The sequence below is a fragment of the Schistocerca nitens genome, chromosome 9 (genome assembly GCF_023898315.1).
Source record: "Schistocerca nitens isolate TAMUIC-IGC-003100 chromosome 9, iqSchNite1.1, whole genome shotgun sequence".
In the NCBI taxonomy this organism is placed as follows: Eukaryota; Metazoa; Arthropoda; class Insecta; order Orthoptera; family Acrididae; genus Schistocerca; species Schistocerca nitens.
Genome location: NC_064622.1, coordinates 414240990 through 414264872, shown reverse-complemented (window position 1 = coordinate 414264872; position 23883 = coordinate 414240990). Strand labels below are relative to the sequence as shown.

At 43.5% G+C, this 23883-nt stretch overlaps 1 pseudogene; it reads left to right on the top strand.

Moving 5' to 3' along the window:
• The first annotated feature begins 19121 nt into the window (after positions 1-19121).
• On the top strand, positions 19122-19239 carry LOC126204542 (5S ribosomal RNA; annotated as a pseudogene).
• The last annotated feature ends 4644 nt before the right edge of the window (positions 19240-23883 follow it).

Below are 23883 nucleotides of genomic sequence, written 5' to 3'. Positions count from 1 at the left end.
ATCACCTGTTACCTCTTCTCCTTCTATAATACTGTCCTTATTGTTTTTCCTTTTTATAGAGCCGCTATGTCTATGTAGTTCGGCACCTTTCAGCTTTCCTCTCTTTGCTTAGCGCTGGCTTGCCATATGAGCTCTTGATGTTCAGATAGCCGCTTCTCTTTCTCCATAGATCTCTGTAATTTTCCCGTACTCTGTATCTATTTGATATTTTAAGTGTGGAAGTGTGGATGATTGCTGCATATCCCACACAATCGGGATACGTCACAAATACCTCGGATATTGCTCTGCCTGGTGCGGCACAAGTCTAGTTCGTAATAATATAGGGTCTTTATAAATTAGTTATACAAAGGTATAAATTACACTATTGGCCATTAAAATTGCTACACCAAGAAGAAATGCAGATGATAAACGGGTATCCATTAGACAAATATATTCTACTAGAACTGACATGTGATTACATTTTCACGCAATTTGGGTGCATAGATCCTTAGAAATCAGTACCCGGAACAACCACCTCCGGCCGTAATAACGGCCTTGATACGCCTGGGCATTGAGTCAAACAGAGCTTGGATGGCGTGTACAGGTACAGCTGCCCAAGCAGCTTCAAAAAAATGCCACACTTCATCAAGAGTAGTGACTGGCGTATTGTGACGAGCCAGTTGCTCGGCCACCATTGACCAGACGTTTTCAATTGGCGAGAGATCTGGAGAATGTGCTGGCCAGGGCAGCAGCCGAACATTTTCTGTATCCAGAAAGGCCCGTACAGGACCTGCAACATGCGGTCGTGCATGCTGAAATGTAGGGTTTCGCAGGCATCGAATGAAGGATAGAGCCACGGGACGTAACACATCTGAAATGTAACGTGCACTGTTAAATGTGCCGTCAATGCGAACAAGAGGTGACCGAGACCTGTAACCAATGGCACCCCGTACCATCACGCTGGGTGATACGCCAGTATGGCGATGACGAATACACGCTTCCAATGTGCGTTTACCACGATGTCGCAAAACACGGATGCGACCATCATGATGCTGTAAACAGAACCTGGATTCACCCGAAAAAATGACGTTTTGCCATTCGTGCACCCAGGTTCGTCGTTGAGTACACTATCACAGGCGTTCCTGTCTGTGATGCAGCGTCAAGGGTATCCGCAGCCATGGTCTCCGAGCTGATAGGCCATGCTGCTGCAAACGTTGTCGAAATGTTCGTGCAGATGGTTGTCTTGCAAACGTACCCATCTGTTGACTCAGAGATCGAGACGTGGCTGCACGATCCGTTACAACCATGCGGATAAGATGCCTGTCATCTCAACTGCTAGTGATACGAGGCAGTTGGGATCCAGCACGGCGTTCCGTATTACTCTCCTGAACCCACCGATTGCATATTCTGCTAACAGTAATTGGATATCGACCAATGCGAGAAGCAATGTCGCGATACGATAAACCGCAATTGCGATTGGCTACAATCCGACCTTCATCAATGTCGGAAACGTGATGGTATGCATTTCTCCTCCTTACACGAGGCATCACAACAATGTTTCACCAGGCAACGCCGGTCAACTGCTGTTCGTGTATGAGAAATCGGTTGGAAACTTTCCTCATGTCAGCACGTTGTAGGTGTCGCCACCGGCGCCAACCTTGTGTGAATGCTCTGAAAAGCTAATCATTTGCATATCACAGCATCTTCTTCCTGTCAGTTAAATTTCGCGTCTGTAGCACGTCATCTTCGTGGTGTAGCAATTTTAAGGGCCAGTAGTGTATGTTATAACTCATCGTATGGCTCATAATAATATATGGCCTTATAAATTAGTTATACAAAAGTAACCTTTAATTGTGAAAAGGGTACAGAATTTCATACAGCACTGAATGCAGTATATCTTCAAGTAATATTCCCTCCTGTTAGTTCCCGATGTTCCCGCTAGGTCGCATGCGCGTATTAGTTGTTCCAACAGTCATCGTGGAGACGTATAACGGTGCAGAGCGTGTCTAGTGTTGTTTAGGGGTTTCATGGATTCAGTTACGCTACTACAGTTCAGAGACAGTTCAGGGCTAGATATAGCAAGCCACCAACTCGAAGATAAACTGTTATTAATTGATAGAATCTTTTCAGCGAAACTGGCCGTGTATCGCCGCCTGCGGTGGCCGTGCGGTTCTAGGCGCTGCAGTCCGGAACCGCGGGACTGCTACGGTCACAGGTTCGAATCCTGCCTTGGGCATGGATGTGTGTGATGTCTTTAGGTTAGTTAGGTTTAAGTAGTTCTAAGTCTAGGGGACTGATGACCTAAGATGTTAAGTCCCATAGTGCTCAGAGCCATTTGAACCATTTGGCTGTGTACCACATAGGACGCCTGGTCACGGTCGGCCAGCTGTCTCTGAAGTAGCAACTGAAGAAGTTCGGCAGACCCACATTTGTAGTCCGTATAAATCAACGAGACATGCCAGCGTAGAATTGAATAGTGTTACAGTGTGGAAGGTATTACAGAAACGCTTGTCATTCAAACCCTACAAATTGGAACGGTTGCACGCTTTAAGAGTAAGTGAAAAAGGAAATCGGTGTTTTATGCACAAATATTTAACAAAAAGCAGACTGAAGATTATTTTCTTTAAAAAAATGTGTTCCGTGAAGCAGCGACTTTCCATATCTGCGGTCAAGTAAACCGACATGATGTCTGGATATGTGGTGAGCAGAAATCACGGCGCGTAATCGATCATGTATAGGACTCGCCTGAGGTAAATGTTTATTCCGCTGTGAGCTGTCACAAGACCTACGATCTTTTCTTTTATTGCCGAGTTAGCTGTAGCTCGAATATCGTACCTGGATATGCCTAAACATTATTTAATGCCTCGGTTATGAAAAGATCAAAAAGATATGGGGATAGAATTTACATTCCAGCAAGGTGGCGCGCCACCACTGTATCTCCATAGGAATTTTGCTGAGTTGGACTGGGTGTGCTGGAGAAATACAGGGTGATTCAAAAAGAATACCACAACTTTAAAAAAAGTGTATTTAATGAAAGAAACATAATATAACCTTCTGTTATACATCATTACAAAGAATATTTAAAAAGGTTTTTTTTCACTCAAAAACAAGTTCAGAGATGTTCAATATGGCCCCCTCCAGACACTCGAGCAATATCAACCCGATACTCCAACTCGTTCCACACTCTCTGTAGCATATCAGGCGTAACAGTTTGGATAACTGCTGTTTTATTTCTCGTTTCAAATCATCAATGGTGGCTGGGAGAGGCGGCCGAAACACCATATCCTTAACATACCCCCATAACAAAAAATCGCAGGGGGTAAGATCAGGGCTTCTTGGAGGCCAGTGATGAAGTGTTCTGTCACGGGCTGCCTGGCAGCCGATCCATCGCCTCGGGTAGTTGACGTTCAGGTATTTACGAACAGATAAGTGCCAATGTGGTGGCTCTCCATCCTGCTGAAATATGAATTGTTGTGCTTCTTGTTCGAGCTGAGGGAACAGCCAACAAATGCTTGCTGGATGCGTGCTAGATTTTCATCACTCGTTCTCGGCCGTCCAGAACTTTTCCCTTTGCACAAACACCCATCCCCTGTAAACTGTTTATACCAACGTTTAATACACCACCTATCAGGAGGTTTAACACCATACTTCGTTCGAAATGCACGCTGAACAACTGTCGTCGATTCGCTTCTGCCGTACTCAATAACACAAAAAGCTTTCTGTTGAGCGGTCGCCATCTTAGTATCAACTGACGCTGACGCCTAGTCAACAGCGCCTCAAGCGAACAAATGTACAACTAAATGAAACTTTATAGCTCCCTTAATTCGCCGACAGATAGTGCTTAGCTCTGCCTTTTGTCGTTGCAGAGTTTTAAATTCCTAAAGTTGTGGTATTCTTTTTGAATCACCCTGTATACTGGCCATCTCGGTCACCGCGTTTGACCACAATGGACTTCTGTGTAACGGATTACATTAAAGACAGAGTGTTTGTTATTCCGCTTCCGGGAAACATCGACGAGCTGCAGCAACGGAGCCGGCCTCTGTGGCCGAGCGGTTCTAGGCGCTTCAGCCCGAAACCGCGCTGCTGCTACGGTCACAGGTTCGAATCCTGCCTCGGGCATGGATGTGTGTATGATGTCCTTAGGTTAGTTAGGTTTAAGTAGTTCTAAGTCTAGGGGACTGATTACCTCAGATGTTAAGTCCGATAGCGCTTGGAGCCATTTGAAATGTTTGCAGTAACAGATAACTTAAGGTGCTACCGCCATACAGCAAGACTTGCTTCACAGGATTTGGCAGGAAATTGCTTACAGATGGGATATATGTTGTGTTAAGAGGTAGCCACATTAAACATTTGTAAATAAAACTGCATTTCAGAGCAGTATCAGACATTTCTGTAAGTTACTTGTCTTTTTCACAATTCAAAGTTACTTTCGTAAAAATAATCTGTAAACGCCCTTTAATTTTATTCATGTTTTTTTGAGGTGTCCGTCAAAGCACTCAGTGTCTTCTGGAGTGAGGGCGTGTGATATTGCTGACGGCCATCCGTCCGTCGGATGGCGTCGTTAAGTTCGGGATCCCCCTGTACAAAAATATCGTTAACAGTATATAGTACAAGCACTCGTCAATTATCTATACGATACGGATACGCACTTGACACTTTTTAACAGATTGGAAGAGGGCGAGAGCAGACTGAGACCTTTTAGCAAATGTAGTGAGGGTAGTTTGGGCAAGAAAGAAATCAGGAATAAATTTAATGCAGTCGAAAGTCTATAAATGAAGACGGATTAAAAAAGAGGCACTATTAGACGAGCCAAGGTTGTTTGCTAAGTCAACCGTTAGACACCTGAGTTTAGAGATTGACGTGATACCTTTAAAAAATTCCTGGAGTGCTCATATTACAACACTCATGCTAACGCGCCGTATCATAACTTACGTATTTCCTTGAGTAGCGATAATTCAGAGATGGGCTGACAAAAGAAACATGAGAATCATACATCCATCGTGACATCCTATCTCTCAGGCGTCAGTAATAAAAATTGCTGTTCACAAGCCCACGTTAATGGTTGACTCAGTACTGCCTGGAACTTTACACTAAGCTGGAAAAGAACTTATCCTTCGCACGTCAGTTTGTAAATAATGATCAGTTAGTGCCAATGACTTACGCTGGCAAAATATTTCATACTTTCTTACGTAACAGAAAGATGGGTCAACGTTTTATGTTCAGAAGTTTCTTTTCAGTCTTTACTACTTCTGTTTTTTTTCTTCTTCTTCGGATTAGAAGCAGTATTGGAGGTTATCGTACCTTGGTACTGCGTTATATAGGGTGTACAGAAAGTCCTGGAACACATTCAATTATTTATCGCGCAGGAACTAAACATTGTGCAGACATATAGCATTTTGAAGAGAAACTCTGAAAGTTATTTTTACAAATATTCGATATGCGAACCATGAGTGACCCGGCAGGTGTCAATAGCGTAATCGAATTCTTGCCATACCCGTCCCAGCATGGCATCGTCGACTGTGGCAGTCGCTTCCCGTATTCTCTCCCGGAGCTCTGTTGCATCACGTGGTAGAGGCGGTACATATACCAGATGTTCAATGTGTCCACACAGAAAAAAGTCACACCGAGTGAGATATGGTGATCGGGGAGGCTATTTAATGAAATAGTTGTCGCTCCGCACCTGAACTCGCCATGTTTGCGACTAGCGCTATCGGCAAATTACCAAATTACACTGTGCCAGTATACACATGAAAAAAAACTTTCAGGGTTTCTCTTCGAAATGACATATGTATGTTATCTGTACCATGTTTGGTTCTTGTGCAAGAAATAATTGAAAGTGTTTCCGGACTTTATGTACACCCTGTACTTTCTCCTCTACTCAGCCCCGGATACAAATTTTATAAATTTTCTTATTCCATTTTTAACTGTCGGACTTCACTTTTATGTCCCGTAGTCTTTTTTTTAAGTACAAAAATTACGCCGGAAAATCAAGGTATCTCCCAAGGTTAAAATACACTATGTGATCAAAAGTATCCGGACACCTGGCTGAAAATGACTTACAAGTTCGTGGCGCCCTCTATCGGTAATGCTGGAATTTAATGTGGTGTTGGCCCACCTTTAGCCTTGATGACAGCTTCCACTCTCGCAGGCATACGTTCAATCAGGTGCTGGAAGGTTTGTTGGGGTATGGCAGCCCATTTTTCACGGAGTTCTGCACTGAGGAGAGGTATCAATGTCGGTCGGTGAGGCACGAAGTCGGTGTTCCCAAAGGTGTTCTGTAGGATTCAGGTCAGGACTCCGTGCAGGCCAGTCAATTACAGGGATGTTATTGTCGTGTAACCACTCCGACATAGGCCGTACATTATGATCAGATGCTCAATCTTGTTGAAAGATACAATCGCCATCCCCGAATTGATCTTAAACAGTGGGAAGCAAGAAGGTCCATAAAACATCAATGTAGACCTGTGCTGTGATAGTGTCACGCAAAACAAGGGATGCAAGCCCCTTGCATGAAAAACACGACCACATCATAACACCATCGCCTCCGAATTTTACTGTTGGAATTACACACGCTGGCAGATGACGTTCACCAGGCATTCTCCATACCCAAACCCTGTCATCGGATCGCCACATTGTGTTCAGTGATTCGTCGCTCCCCATAACGTTTATCCACTATTCAGTCGTCCAATGTTTGCGCCGGCCGAAGTGGCCGTGCGGTTAAAGGCGCTGCAGTCTGGAACCGCAAGATCGCTACGGTCGCAGGTTCGAATCCTGCCTCGGGCATGGATGTTTGTGATGTCCTTAGGTTAGTTAGGTTTAACTAGTTCTAAGTTCTAGGGGACTAATGACCTCAGCAGTTGAGTCCCATAGTGCTCAGAGCCAACCAATGTTTGCGCTCCGTACACCAAGCGAGGTGTTGTTTGGCATTTACCGGCGTGATGTGTGGCTTATGAGCAGCCACTCGACCATGCAACTCAAGTTTTCTCACCACCCGCCTGTCACAGTACTTGCAGTGGATCCTGATGCAGTTTGGAATTCCCGCGTGATGGTCTGGATAGATGTCTGCCTATTACACATTACGACCTTCTTCAGCTGTCGGCGGTCTCTGTCAGTTAACAGACGAGGTCGGCCCGTACGTGTCCCTTCACATTTACACTTCAGTATCATATCGGAAACAGTGGACCTAGGGATGTTTAGGTGAGTGGAAATCTCGCGTATAGGCGTATGACACAAGTTACACCCAATCACCTGACCACGTTCGAAGTCCGTGTGTTACGCGGAGCGCCCCATTCTGCTTTCTCATGAAGTCTAATGACTACTGAGGCAGTAGATAGCAGTACAATGCACCTCATATGAAAAACGTATGTTTTCGGGTGGGTCCGGATAGTTTTGATCACATAATGTATGTTCTAGAGTACAAATGGGTTATTTACATATACTTACAGGTGCAAATGTTCTATTGAAATTTAAAAGCGTTGCAATCGAGGAAAGCCGGCCGCGGTGGTCTAGCGGTTCTGGCGCTGCAGTCCGGAACCGCGGCACTGCTGCGGTCGCAGGTTCGAATCCTGCCTCGGGCATGGGTGTGTGTGATGTCCTTAGGTTAGTTAGGTTTAAGTAGTTCTAAGTTCTAGGGGACTTATGACCTAAGATGTTGAGTCCCATAGTGCTCAGAGCCATTTGAACCATTTTTGAGCCAATCGAGAAAATCTTTCCAGTGTGGTGTTTAATCATCCGTGTGTTACATTATTAGTTCAAATGGCTCTGAGCACTATGGGACTCAACTGCTGTGGTCATAAGTCCCCTAGAACTTAGAACTACTTAAACCTAACTAACCTAAGGACAGCACACAATACCCAGCCATCACGAGGCAGAGAAAATCCCTGACCCCGCCGGGAATCGAACCCGGGAACCCGGGCGTGGGAAGCGAGAACGCTACCGCACGACCACGAGATGCGGGCTTACATTATTAGTCTACCAGCTTAACGCCTGCTGCATCGTTCGCGTAGACTGTATGGTCTGCACAGATTTTTTTGTTTACCTTTAATCAAATTTTTATCTTGTTCACAAATTGCGACATCTTCTAAACTTTGCACGATAATTAAGGCCGTAGAAGCATGGTCTTTTCCGAATTTACTTCTGACCAAAAAGCGATTGTGGCACCTAGAGTTGGAGATCTTTGTTAATCCTGTCTTTTGAGTTATTGTGGTGACATTTCCATAGAAACTTTCATACCCAATGCTTATTTATTATGAAAATTTTCATTCCGTATTTCACCCCCATAGGGGCTGAATTTTCAAAACACTGAGACACTTATCTTTTTCCCAGCCAAGAAGCCAAATACAAATATTCTTAGACTTAGCTTAAAAAATTCATAATGAAATATTTTCATAAAAATTTCCATCCCCCATTTCACCCTCTGAGGGCTGAATTTCCGAAAACACTGAAACACGTGGTTTTATTTTTAATTTCAAGCTGAGGAACCAAGATTCAAATTTCATAGATGTAGCTCTAAAAATGCTTTATTAGCACTTAAGTACCGTAATGATGTATTCTCCAAACAAGTGTCACCCATTATTGTTCCCCTGAGTGCTTGAATTTCCAAAAATACTGAAGCACATACTTTAATTTCTGACACAATCTTTGTAATTCTACCTTTAAAATTGCCTTAACAGTGATACGTTTTCAAAAAACCTTTCATCCCTTTGTTTCACCTCCTTAGAGGTGGAATTTCGAACAATCTCATACTAAACGATGCCTACAATGTGAGATCAACGCCGTCACCATATTTCAAGTTTCTGTTCTTAATGGTTTGGGCTGGCGATGATGAGTCAGTGAGTCGGTCAGGCCTTGTTTCTCCCCCTTAGGGGTTGAATTTCCAAAAACACTGAGATATATTTTATTTCATTCCCAGAAGCCAAATACAAATTTTTATAGATCAAGCTTTAAAATGCCTCAGTATTTTTTTAATAATGATTTATTTTTAAAAAGATTTCACCAACTATTTCACTCTCACAGGGGTTGAATTTCCAAAAATTCTAAAACGCGTATTTATTTACTTCTGACCGAGAAATCGAAATTGCGTTAACAGCGACATATTTTCAAGAAACCTTTCATTCCCTATTTGCCCCCTTATGGGTGAAATTTCGAAAAATTATTTCTTAAACGACACCTACAGTATAATACCAACGCTCTGAGCAAATTTCAAGTTTCTGTCCTTATTGGTTTGGGCTGGTTGGCGATGAATCAGTGAGTGAGTTAATCAGTCAGTCAGAACATTGCATTTTATATATAGAAACTACACACCAATAATCAGTAAGTGAAATCAAATTAGGCAGAAGTGGTATCAAAAACCAGTTACATGTTCAAATAGAACCTATTATAAGTTGTAACTAGCTTCCACTTTCAGGACAGGTAAAATTATCAAGACGTGAAAGACACTCACTTCCTTTACAACTATATCTCATAGTACAAGACCTACTATTGTTGCAACGTACAAGATACTGAACTACTAACGAAGTATGGCATAAGTGTCCACATATTACACTATGTGATCAAAAGTATCCGAACACCCCCTAAAACATACGTTTTTCATATTAGGTGCATTTTGCTGCCACCTACTGACAGGTACTCCATATCAGCGACCTCCGTAGTCATTAGACATCGTGAGAGAGCAGAATGGGGCTTTCCGCGGAACTCACAGACTTCGAACGTAGTCAGGTGAGTGAATGTCACTTATGTCATACGCCTGTACACGAGATTTCCACACTCCTAAACATCCCTAGGCCCACTGTTTCCGATGTGATAGTGAAGTGGAAACATGAAGTGACACGCACAGCACAAAAGTGTACAGACCGACTTCGTCTGTTGACTGGCAGAGACCGCCGACAGTTGAAGAGGGTCTACATCTACATCTACATTTATACTCCTGGGGCAGCCAAGAATTTGAAATTTATGAATGCCATGTAGTGGTAATTATTGTATGAATAGTCAAATACACTGTGTTGCAATATATTCCATTGACATTCGATATTAATTATTTATAATCCTGTAACCACCCTGAGTAATGAGTTAGTTTGGCGTTTGCTGATTCGCGTCGGGATGAATTAAATTATATTACACTCTTCATAGTATTATTAGAATTATTACTCTTTTGTTTTGACGTCACTTTATTAAAAGCTATCAAAGCATATATCAATTAAATTAAATTACATTAAAGTCGTAATGTATAATAGGCAGACATCTATCCAGACCATTACACAGGAATTCCAAATTGCATCAGGATCCACTGCAAGTACTGTGACAGTTAGGCGGGAGGTGAGAAAACTTGGGTTTCATGGTCGAGCGGCTGCTCGTAAGCCATACATCACGCCGGTAAATGCCAAACGACGCCTCGCTTGGTGTAAGGCGCGTAAACATTGGACGATTGAACATTGGAAAAACGTTGTGTGAAATGACGAATCAAAAAAAAAAAAAAAAAAAAAAAGTTTCAAATGGCTCTGAGCACTGTTACTTAACATCTATGGTCATCAATCCCCTAGAACTTAGAACCACTTAAACCTAACTAACCTAAGGACATCACATAACACCCAGTCATGACGAGGCAGAGAAAATCCCTGACCCCGCCGGGAATCGTACCCGGGAACCCGGGCGCGGGAAAGTGACGAATCACGGTACGCAATGTGGCGATCCGATGGCAGGGCGTGGGTATTGCGAATGCCCAGTGAACGCCATGCCAAACAACACCTCGCTTGGTGTAAGGAGCGTAAACATTTGACGACTGAATAGTAGAAAAACGTTATGGGGAGTGACGAATCACTGTACACAATGTGGCGATCCGATGGCAGGGTTTGGGTATGGAGAATGCCTGGTGAACGTCATCTGCCAGCGTGTGTAGTGCCAACAGTAAAATTCGGAGACGATGGTGTTATGGTGTCGTGTTTTTCATGGTCGGGACTTGCACCGCTTGTTGTTTTGCGTGGCGCTATCACAGCACAGCCCTTCATCGCTGTTTTAAACACCTTATTGCTCCCCACCATTGAAGAGCAATTCCGGGATGGCGATTGCATTTTTCAACACGTTCGAGAACCTTTTCATAATGCACAGCCTGTGGTGGAGTGGTTACATGACAATAATATCCTTGTAATTGACTGGTCTGCACAGTGTCCTGACCTGAATTCTACAGAACACCTTTGGGATGTTTTGGAACGCCGACTTCGTGCCAGGCCTCACCGACCGACATCGATACCTCTCCTCAGTGCAGCACTCCATGAAGAATGGGCTGCCATTCTCCAAGAAACCTTCCGGCACCCGATTGAACGTATGCCGGCGAGAGTGGATTTCACCTAGCGTTGTCAGGCACTCCATTGTTAACGCATTTCTCCGTTTCTTCTGCCATTTTCTTCCTCCATTTATTTGATTTACTTTTTACCCAGAGTGAATAATTCTCCGTTTTTGTATTTAAGTCTATGACAAATTATATTTCATAGAAAAAATGTAATCTTAACACTTATCTTCTTGAAAGATGACTTTGTTACAATTTCTTTCGTTATACTGAATTTCATGAATGTTGGAAATGCCTAAGCTCCCAAGCCGAAAAACAACCAATTTACATTACTTCCTCCAGCATCTCCAGTCTGATCGAATCGTGGTTCGGAGGTGGCCTTCGCTAGAAAATTTTTTCCAAGTTAATAATGTCTGAGGACGAAAAAGATCCATCAAACACTCCTCCGTGAGAAACGTTAAAATCTCTGCGTAAACATAAGCAAATACATCTCGAGAAACGAGAAGAAATGTCTCCGTGGGTTAAGCCAGGACCACACGAGACCCAGAGTACTTATAAAATATATATGTATTTTAATGTTGATAATATTGTTATCAACAAATAACGAGTCGTCACTTGTTTCTTTGTTGTTTTACAAACTCTGGCGACCAAAATTTCCGCACAGTGTGCATCGTATTTGTAAATCACGCTTATTCAAAGTTTTATACTCGTTTTCTTTGTGAGCTCACAGTCAGTGTTAGAGACGGAGAATTGAAGATATCTAAAACAGTCTCAATGTACGGAATTTGCTTCTGGCATTCGTTTGTGCAGCAGCTCCGTCAGTAACTAACGATCGCGATACGGCAGGTACGTTATACAGGTTTCAATAAATGAGTACAAATAGCACCGCACTCAAAGTGCAGGCCGTGATATTGTTCTGAATGTAGCAAAGATCTTATCAGAGCTGTGTGCTTCTGTTCTCTAAGCTTAATGCTGAGCGCGATATTTACACAGTAAGAATTGCGTTTCTGTTTACACATGCAGAGAATTACTGCAGTCAACAGAGGAACAAAAGACGTTTTTGTAAATGCTGGTTAGCGAAGATTGAATTTTCCAATAAACTTAACGAAGTACCGCTCGGTCATTAGAAGCCTCTGATTCACCATTTCTTACACGAACTCATGCAATTACGTTAAAGAAACGCTTCTGTTCCGCGAGTTATCGGCGTAAACAGGCATTATATTGTAGAAGAGAGTATTGCATAGCATGCACCGAGATTAAAAATAATGTTTGCCTATTGGGCGTCGGGCTTGTGAAGATAAAGAGGGAAACAGGTATCTAATCTCTGCACGCAAGTCTGGCGTATTCCTTATCACTCGCTGGCGCCGAGATAGCCCGGTCAATGACGACCAAAACGGTCGACTGTGGGAAGATGTACGTGTAGTCACAATTTTTTTTTACAGTGGTGGGAGGGAGTGCCATTACAACATACTAAAAATTCTGACTGATGGAGTGTCAGCGTTGGGGCGGTGCGGTGTTAAAAGATGACTTTTCACGTTTCTTTTGAATAACTCGAAAACCGTGGCTTCTAGCGAAAATGTTTCGCAGTGCAAAATTAAACTGCATTAAATTTCATACGAGAAGTATCCTGTCCACTTACTCTCCAGGCCACATAAAATTGCTACATCACGAAGATGACGTGCTACAGACGCGAAATTTAACCGACAGGAAGAAGATGCTGTGATATGCAAATGATTAGCTTTTCAGAGCATTCACACAAGGTTGGCGCCGGTGGCGACACCTGTGCTGATATGGGGAAAGTTTCCAACCGATTTGTCATACACAAACAGCAGTTGACCGGCGTTGCCTGGTGAAACGTTGTTGTGATGCCTCGTGTAAGGAGGAGAAATGCCTACCATCACGTTTCCGACTTTGATAAAGGTCGGATTGTAGCCTAGCGTTATTGCGATTTATCGTATCGTGACATTGCTGCTCGCGTTGGTAGAGATCCAATGACTGTTAGCAGAATATGGAATCGGTGGGTTCAGGAGGGTAATACGGAACGCCGTGCTGGATCCCAACGGCCTTGTATCACTAGCAGTCTAGATGACAGGCATCTTATCCGCATGGCTGTAACGAATCGAGCAGCCACATCTCGATCCCTGAGTCAACAGATGGGGACGTTTGCAAGACAACAACCATCTGCACGAACAGTTCGACGACGTTTGCAGCAGCATGGACTATCAGCTCGGAGACCATGGCTGCGGTTACCCTTGACGATGCATTACAGACAGGAGCGCCTGCGATGGTGTACTCAACGACGAGCCTAGGTGCACGAATGGCAAAACGTCATTTTTTCGGATGAATCCAGGTTCTGTTTACAACATCATGATGGTCGCATCCGTGTTCGGCGACATCGCGGTGAAGGCACATTGGAAGCGTGTATCAGCAGTCATGGACTGTTCGGCTGGTCCCGGCGGAGGTTCGAGTCCTCCCTCGGGCATGGGTGTGTGTGTGTTTGTCCTTAGGATAATTTAGGTTAAGTAGTGTGTAAGCTTAGGGACTGATGACCTTCGCAGTTAAGTCCCATAATATTTCGCACACATAAGAAGCGTGTATTCGTCTTCGCCTTATTGTCTTATCACCCGGAGTGATGGTATGGGGTGCCATTGGTTACACGTCTCCGTCACCTCTTTTTCGCATTGACGGCATTTTGAACAGTGGACGTTACATTTCAGATGTGTTACGACCCGTGACTCTATCCTTCAGTCGATCCCTGCGAAACCCTACATTTCAGCAGGATAATGCACGACCGCATGTTGTAGGTCCTGTACGGGCCTTTCTGGATACAGAAAATGTTCGACTGCTGCCTGGCCAGCACATTCTCCAGATCTCTCACCAACTGAAAACAGCTGGTCAATGGTGGCCGAGCAACTGGCTCGTCACAATACGGCAGTCACTACTCTTGATGAACTGTGGTATCGTGTTGAAGCTGCATGGGCAGCTGTACCTGTACGCGCTATCCAAGCTCTGTTTGACTCAATGCCCAGGCGTATCAAGGCCGTTATTACGACCAGAGGTAGTTGTTCTGGATATTGATTTCTCAGGATCTATGCGCCCAAATTACGTGAAAATGTAATCACATGTCAGTTCTAGTATAATATATTTGTCCAATGAATACCCGTTTATCATCTGCATTTCTTCTTGGTGTAGCAACTTTAATGGCCAGTAGTGTAGTTGCCACGCGGCACGAAATTGAAAAATCGCAGATTACTTAAAATATTTACGCATAGATCTCTAGTTAAGCTGGCTAAGTCTCATAAAAAGTCATACGGCAGGTCAAGAATGACTTTATTGATCACGAAGTATGCATGATAAGATTCGGAATTACATCCATCTTCAGAGATCTAACTGCAAAGCTAGCTCAATGATAAGAGCGTTACCATTTGTGTACACATAACTATTTCATCATCATTAACACGTAAGTCGCCCAATGTGGCGTCACCTGAAAAGAATTGCAAACTCCGCGGCCGAGCTTCAACAGGTGGAGACTCCTAGCCATCAATTCCATACGATCATTTCATTTTTTTTTTTTCAGTTGTGTAAGTAACATGAGTTGACAGACTAGTAGTCTGTACTTGTTTTTCTTAAGATGGAAATTATTCCGAAACGCGTCACGCGTACTCTGATCAATAAAGTCATTCTTCACCTGCTGTATGACTCTTTTATGCCACCGAGACAGCTGAACTACGAATGTACACTTATTTATTAGTAAGGTCGCGAGCCGCCAACGTGACTTTACGACACACCTCTATCATTAAAAATATTGTTGTAACAGTATGAAATTAATGTTTAAACGAAGTTGGTTAAAAAGAAATATTAAATGTGTATACCACGTCTAATCGCGGTGAAGACGTATTAAGGGATAAATTATGTCCCGGGGATGTACCAGGGTCGAGGAGACGGGATGGAGGATAGAAGCGCGAGGAAAGGTACATCGATTTGTCTCCATGCACTTCTTTCCTTCATAGGTCTGCAGACTGAAGGTCGAGCAGGTGACTGTCCACTTTATGCGCTCCATTATGTCAGAAGAGGCAACTACAGGCTACATCACAAAATTGTACCGACCTTTCACCATGCCTCTTATGAATCACTGCCGACGCAGTGCGCAGACATTCCTGGAGAAAGCTTATTTTCCACAAAATGCCTTAACACTACATGGAATGCAGTTACTAATAACAATAACACAAGAAACACACATGGACAGAACCTACATAAATCTCTGTACATTGATCTACACTGTGAGGCAGCTGAAGTGTTCTTCCGGGAAAGGCAGCTTCTCCGACCATGAACGCTGCGCGCTTTTCAGTTTACAGACAGACTACACTTTCCCAGCATTTCCTGCCCCGTTCTCTCGTGAGAATAAACAAAATAATTTCGCTCAGATCGTGTTAAGGGGGGTAGGACGTCGAAAGGGCGAACTTGGAGCAGGAGAGGCACCACAGGACATTTTATTTTCTACTGTCTATACTTTTACTAATAAATTCATGAAACTTTATCAGCATGACCAGAAAGGATTCAGGATTAACACTCATAGCAGTGGAAGTTCAAAAACATAACAAAATAATTTTTTTACCTGTGAAATTTCATCATTTTTTCAGTTACTCTTGGCTGCATTTGTTGCAATAGGTACACTTTTTTTCATAAGTAAGAGAGATTCTTCGATGAATTTTGCACAGCGTACAAACCATACTTACAGGTGTATAAAACTCTAGAATTTTCCGAATCTATTAAAAACTATGGTAAAATTGAGATAATTAACTATAAAATTTGATTTTTTCCAAACATAAAGTTTAAAATGTAACAGTTCATTTTTTCATAAATTAAATAAATTCTAGAGTTTCATACACCTGTAAGTATGGTTTGTATGCTGTGCAAAATTAATCGGAGAATCTCTCTTACTTATGAAGAAAAGTGTACCTGTAGCAACAAATGCAGCCAATAGTAAGTGAAAAAATTATGAAATTTCATATGTAAAAAAAAGGTATTTTGTTATGTTTATGAGCTTCCACTACTGTGAGTGTGAATCCCGAATCCTTCCTGGTCATGCAGACAGTTTTATGAATTTATTTGTAAAAGTATAGACAGTGCAATTTAAATTGTCCTGTGATGCCCCTCCTGCTCCAAATGGGCCTAACCTCCTTAACACAATGAGGTGACAAGTCATGAGATACATTCCAATATAGTTTCGGACCTCCTCTTACCCGGCGTAGTGTAGCAAATCGAAGTGCCATGGAATCAATAAGTCGTTGGAAGTAAACTGCAGAAGTACTGAGCCGTGCTGCCTCTGTAGCTGCTATAATCGCGGAAGTGTTGTCGGTGCAGGATTTTCTGCACTAACTGACCTCTCAATGGGTGGCCAAATCATTCACTTCAATTGTCCAGAGTGTTCTTCAAACCAATCGCAAGCAATTGTGAGCTGATGTCTACATCTACATACATACTCCGCAAACCATCATACGGTGCGTGGCGGAGGATACCTCGTACCACAACTAGCATCTTCTCTCCCTGTTCCACTCCCAAACAGAACGAGCGAAAAATGACTGCCTATATGCCTCTCTACGAGCCCTAATCTCTCTTATCGTTGTGGTCTTTCCGCGAAATGTAAGTTGGCGGCAGTAAAATTGTACTGCAGTCAGCCTCAAATGCTCGTTCTCTAAATTTCCTCAGTAGCGATTCACGAAAAGAACGCCTCCTTTCCTCTAGAGGCTCCCACCCGAGTTCCTGAAGTATTTCCGTAACACTCGCGTGATGATCAAACCTACCAGTAACAGATCTAGCAGCCCGCCTCTGAATTGCTTCTATGTCCGCCCTCAATCCGACCTGATAGGGATCCCAAACGCTCGAACAGTACTCAAGAATAGGTCGTATTAGTGTTTTATAAGCGGTCTCCTTTACAGATGAGCCACATCTTCCCAAAATTCTACCAACGAACTGAAGACGACTATCCGCCTTCCCCACAACATGCTTGTCCCACTTCATATCGCTCTGCAATGTTACACCCAAATATTTAATCGACGTGACTGTGTCAAGCGCTACACTACTAATGGAGTATTCAGACATTACAGGATTCTTTTTCCTATTCATCTGCATTAATTTACATTTATCTATATTTAGAGTTAGCTGCCATTCTTTACACCAATCACAAATCCTGTCCAAGTCATTTTGTATCCTCCTACAGTCACGCAACGACGATACCCTCCTGATGACATGGAACATTGTCATCTATAAAAAGCCCATCGTTGTTTGGGAACATGAAGTCCGTGAATGGCTGCAAATGGTCTCCAGCTAGCTGAATATATCCATTCCAGTCAATGATTGATGAATGAGGAACCACCACCAGCTTGCACAGTGCCATGTTTACGATGTGGGACTCTGACACACTCTAACCATACCATTCACTCGTACCACGGTTTTCCAGCCGTCTAGGATCTAACTTACATGGACAAGAGTCCAGGAGAGTCTCTGCAGGCGATCGTGCTGTTAGCAAAGACACTCGCGTAGGGCATCTTCTGTCACAGCCTATGAAGGCTACATTCCGTCGCACTATCGTGACGGATACGTTCGTCGTACGTCCAGCATTGATTTCTGAAGTTATTTCACGCAGTGTTGCTTGTCTGTTAGCACTGACTACTCTAGGAAAATGCCGCTGCTCTCGGTCGTTAAGTGGATGCCGTCGTCACGAGTTGTTCGTGACGAGATATAATGCCTGAAATTTGGTATTCTCAGCAAATTCTTTACACCGTGGTTCTCGTAATACTGAACTCTAACTACCATTCCGCGTTCAAAGTCTATTAATTCCCGCCATGCGGTAATAATTGCGTCGGAAACATTTTCACATGAATCGCCTGAGTACAAATGACAGCACCGCCAATGCACTGCCCTTTTATGCTTTGCGCACGTGATGCTACTGCCGTCCGTATATATGCATATCGCTATTCCATAACTTTCGTCGCCCCGGTGTATACTGATGTTACATTTAGTTTATCAACAGGTGTTAAGTGAACTAGTCTGTAAAAGCTCAACAGCTGGAGCTGCCAGCTGTCTACCACACAGGAGAGACTGTCCCATGTGAAACATGCTGTAAATATGCTTCGACAAGGTCGATTTTATTGTCTGCACTATCACTGTCTGGAATATTTTCAGAGCACGAGGGTTATCAAATGCATCACCCCAGCCTCACCTCTCCCAACATCTGAGGAGGCACAGACGCTTAAACTATCTCCCTCTACAACAGAAGTAAGTCATCTAGGTATTATAGAACTTTAGATATTTCAGCATAAGTCAAGCAATACATTAGAGCATGTTACTGTGCTCCACTTGAACAGATCACTTACAGCAACAGCAATCTCGTCAGTAGCTTCCATTTGAATAGAACACCTTCCTTTTAAAGGTACCATACCAAACTTACCCACGTTTTCAAATGTCATTATCATTTTTTTTAAATTTAATGTGAGGAATTGTATACATCAACCATATCCGAGCCAAAACAACAGAAAATTTTTGTATATATGAACGAAATAAAATATAAGATCTATTTCTAAACAGTATTTTGTTGAAGTATAAGTTTATGTAAAAGTGTAGAAAATTTGTGCTTTTCCTTTTTCAAAAATACTTATTGTCCAGAAATTATATGTATCTCATGATCTACATGTACATATTTCAGACATAATGGCTTAGATGCAGTTTTTTAGAGTAAGAAATACTATTTTTGACTGAGGAGGGTTTTTTTCAGTTTCGAGTCCAATTTAATTAAAATTGTTAATGCAACATTTTGTATGAATCTTGATGGAAATTAAAGACTCTACAATATAGGTTATTATGCAACGGCCTTGCCGCAGTGGATACACCGGTTCCCGTGAGATCACCGAAGTTAAGCGCTGTCGGGCGTGGTCGGCACTTGGATGGGTGACCATCCAGGCCGCCATGCGCTGTTGCGGTTTTTCGGGGTGCACTCAGCCTCGTGATGCCATCTGAGGAGCCACTCGACCGAATAGTAGCGGCTTCGGTCAAGAATACCATCATAACAACCGGGAGAGTGGTGTGCTGACCCCACGCCCTTCTATCCGCATCCTCCAGTGAGGGTGACGCGGCGGTCGGATGGTCCCAGTAGGCCACTCGTGGCCTGAAGACGGAGTACAATATAGGTTATTATGCATTGTGCACAAAACTACACTAAAAGAAGTTACCAAGGCGAAACCACTGGCATACCTTTTATGCGATTTCTTGACAAATTTGCAGATTTTCACACTCTCGTATCTCAATAGCTGTTCCGAATTTTTCGATATCTTATATATAAAATTTGCAAGAAATTTAACGTTCCTCAAAATTTATAATGGCATTTTTTTGCCTAAAAAGCATTGGAAGAAAGTTACAGAGGAAGACGGAAGAAAGTGCCATTTCTTATCGATTTTTTTCAACGCACAAAGGGAAGAAGATCTAAAACTTGGATTTTTACTAGAGAGGTAATATATACAACATACCTGAAAATCAAATACTCCAAAATACTCCACTTTTTGCAAAGCAATCCTTTTTTCAGAGCTATCTGAATTGAGCTATACGATGGAGTCAAAAACGTGCTTTCTTTTAAATGTTTTTGGAAATCCTACCAAAACATTTCCCCAACAGATGTACACGGTAGCAGCTGTGAAACGTCGTTATAATTTGGTAGGATTGCCAACAACGGTCACAGAAAATATACTTCTGATTCCAACACTGGGTGATTTCACATGAAATATACAGTAGATATAACCACTTGGACACGGCAAACAACAGAAACGCAGAGCTCACTTCTTGTACTACTGGGTAGAGGAACGTAGGCTGACTTCGTTGCCAAACGCTGCTGCGTACGTCATAAATGCGTGATAGTTCGGAAGGTTTCCAATATCAGGCTTCACATAATTGCTTTCCATTGTTACTTGAAAGTTGGAAACACGTTTCGATAATTACTAACTAAACCATTTGTGGGGAAAAAGTACGCAGTCACTAGTAACGTCAGTTCAAATGGTTCAAATGGCTCTGAGCACTATGGGACTTAACTTCTGAGGTCATCAGTCCCTTAGAACTTAGAACTACTTAAACCTAACTAACCTAAGGACATCACACACATCCATGCCCGAGGCAGGATTCGAACCTGCGACCGTAGCGGTCGCGCGGTTCCAGACTGTAGCGCCTTTAACCGCTTGCCCACCTCGGCCGGCGTAACGTCAGTTCACACTCATGTAATATACGTAAGCAGAGCCGATGTCTTGATATTTAATTATCTTTAAATCCTTATTTGCATAAAAATAACACGTATTTTTTGAGAATATTGACGGAAAACGTTTTTTGGATGTAATCATTCATAGTAACAGCCTAACCTAACCATACTTCTAACAAAGGAGAATAGTCTATTATGAACTCACTTTCCAACCAGATGCGTCCTCTGGTGATTCTCTCGTAACACAATCACTAAATCCAAAGCTAAAACTGCTAGCCGGCCAGAGTGGCGGAGCGGTTCTAGGCGCTACAGTCTGTAACCGCGCGACCGCTACGGTCGCAGGTTCGAATCCTGCCTCGGGCATGGATGTGTGTGATGTCCTTAGGTTAGTTAGGTTTAAGTAGTTCTAAGTTCTAGGGGACTGATGACCTCAGAAGTTAAGTCCCATAGTGCTCAGAGCCATTTGAACCATTTTTTAAAACTGCTAAATATGTTTAAAATAACAATTTATAGGTGTACATAAACCACAGCTCACCGATCGACAGGGCCACACCGAAATCCAAAACCTCTCAGTACAATTGTCGTAAAATCGGTGGGAGGACCGTTCGGTAACAGGTCTCAGAAGCTTACTGAATAGGATATTTGGATAAAGAACCGAAAATGACGTCACTACCGATCGGTATGAACGATACCGAATAGGGTCCCAGCTCCGACCCACTTCGGCGGTGGGTGAATTCCCTCCTGCCACTCTTTTGCTGGCTCTAAAGTCCTGTACAACTTCTAGCATAAGTGCGGGGGTCAGACTGTCTCATGCTGTGGGCCTGCAAGCTGTGCAGGCTCTTGGTTGGTAAAAGGCAGTGTGGGGAAGTATGCGTCTCCTTCTCAAGTGCCCTTGCCTGCCTTCTTGAGGTGGAGCTGTTAAGCCTTCGGGCGACTGAAGGGTAGGGGTGCGACGGTGTGCCGAACAACTTGCACAACGGTTCTGATGGCTGCATTTGCCGTGGTGGGATTCTGCCCCAAGTCGGCGAAGGCCGCTCGTCTTGTGTTCCGAGACATGCTCCGCCAAACCGGGGCGTGTTGACATGTCCACGGTCAGGTTAGATGGGTCCAGACCTCCGAACGCCTGGGGGACCGGCCCGGCACCTGAGCAGGACCGGGTCTTTAACCTTTGGTGGAAACTTGGCCTAGTAGGGGGCGAAGGACGGAGAGTGACTCCGCTCTCCCGGAATGCGGGCGGCATTCGCCGATAAGGGAGCGGGAGAAAACTTTGGTGATGCAACTGTTGAAGAGGACTAGTGCGCTGTACCCACGGCGTGCTAAACCTAGCAGCTCAGACATTGATAGCTCTTTGTCAAGGGGCGGGACCGGTGAGCGAGCTGCATATAGCCTCCCCCCATGCCAGAGAGGCCGGTCCGGGGCAAGAGACGGGCCTCCATTTTTCACCCTCTAATTATTCTTTAATGGCTGACAATCAAGAGAGTGTTAATGCGTTAGATACTGGTGAAGTCTCGAGCCTTACGAATATCTCCGTCGCTGAGCGTCACGCGAAATTCCTAAGACTACTGGATACGGGCATCAAAAACGGAAAGATAAGCAATTATGCTATCAATCATATTAGGGATTTTGTAGCCAACTGGGCAATCGCCCACTCTCAGTTAGAGGGTAGGGTAACAGAATTAGAAAAGGAAAATGAAAGCCTCAGAGGTCAACCGGCCCGGACTTACGCTGCGGTTGCAAGAGCCCCAGTGGCCAAGGCACCGACAGCGAGAAAACGATCCAAGAGAACATCAAGAAAGTTACTCCTACAGTATTCATAAAATCTAAACCTGGCGATGACATTAAGGCTGTTAAGTCAGCATTTGAGAAGTGTATTGATCCTAAGAAGGATAAAATAAAGATAAACAATGTTCGTACTGCAAAGAACGTGCTAATAGTAGAAACGGCCTCACAAGAGGACTGTCAAAAGATTTTAAGCAATGAACAACTAAGTAACAAAGTGAAGTGTGAACCTCCACGCAAGCGTCGACCTTTGATGTGTCTGTATGATGTACCAACATTCATGACAACAGATAACCTGGTTGACGTAATATATACACAAAGTTTTGATGTAGAAATGACAAGAGGAGAATTAGACGAACAGTTCAACTTACGCTTCAAAGTAGGTCCTCGTGAGAAGTTAACAGTCCACCATGTGGTGGAAGTCTCGCCAGATTTATGGAAATTACTAACAGGAGTGGGTCGGTTGTATGTTGGCTACTCTGCGTTAATCGTAAAAGATTACCTGGCGGTACCACGATGTACTCACGACATAAATCATACCAATAAGTACTGTACGGAACCCGATATCATATGCGCCCATTGTGGCCTGTCGGGACATACTAAGAAAGGCTGTCCTAACAAGGACAAACCAGCAGTATGCGTACCATGCAGAAGACGAGGCCGTAAGTGCGGTGGACCTAAAGATTGTCCAACCCACAGAATGTTCTTTGATAGACTTATACAAAGAACAGATTACGGTGATGTTTAAAATGGTACAAGTCAATGCAATGCGCAGCCAGATGGTTGCACATGAGCTAAGGAAACTAGCGGAACAAGAACGAATAAATGTTCTATTGATACAAGAACCGAACTCCTGTGCGGGTCGAATCCCTGGCTTTCCCGCAACAGGACAAGTGGTTTCCTCGGGTGGGAATCCCATGAGTGCAATTTATTGAACAAAACTATAAAAACTACGATATTAAATCAATTCTGTACCGAGCACATTACAGATGTACAACTAAATTTGTTGTCTTACATTATGTACGTTGTAAATGTCTACTGCCAATTCAGACATGACATCAAGATTTATCTTGATCAGTTGCATTGGATACTAAGAGTTTTAGCCGGGCAGGCTATACTTGTAGCTCTGGATGCCAATGCTAAGTCCCCCACTCTGGCACAGTGACGTACAGGACGGTAGGGGTGTGGAGCTTGTTGATTTCATAATGGAAATGCACATGCATTTCCTCAACATGCCTGGGTACCCCCCAACCTACTCAGGGAGGGCGGGTGCAACGTCAAATACTGACGTCACACTTGCAAGTGAGAGGGCAGCACCCCACGTCCATAACTGGCAAGTAAGAGAACACTTAACTGCCAGTGATCATAACTGTATAACATTTTAAATAGCAACAACCATCGCGGATGTGCCAGGCGAGTGGGTGGAACGGTTTAATTATGCTCGGACAGACTGGGACCGACTCGTGCAGGTGTTCAGTCCTCCAGAGTTTGGAGAGGACATAGGTAATATTGATGAAGCTTTGGAGGAGCTTGTGAGCTCCGTGCAAACAGCTACCACACTGGCTGTACCTCGAATAGCGAGATACATCTGCAGGGAGTCCACCCC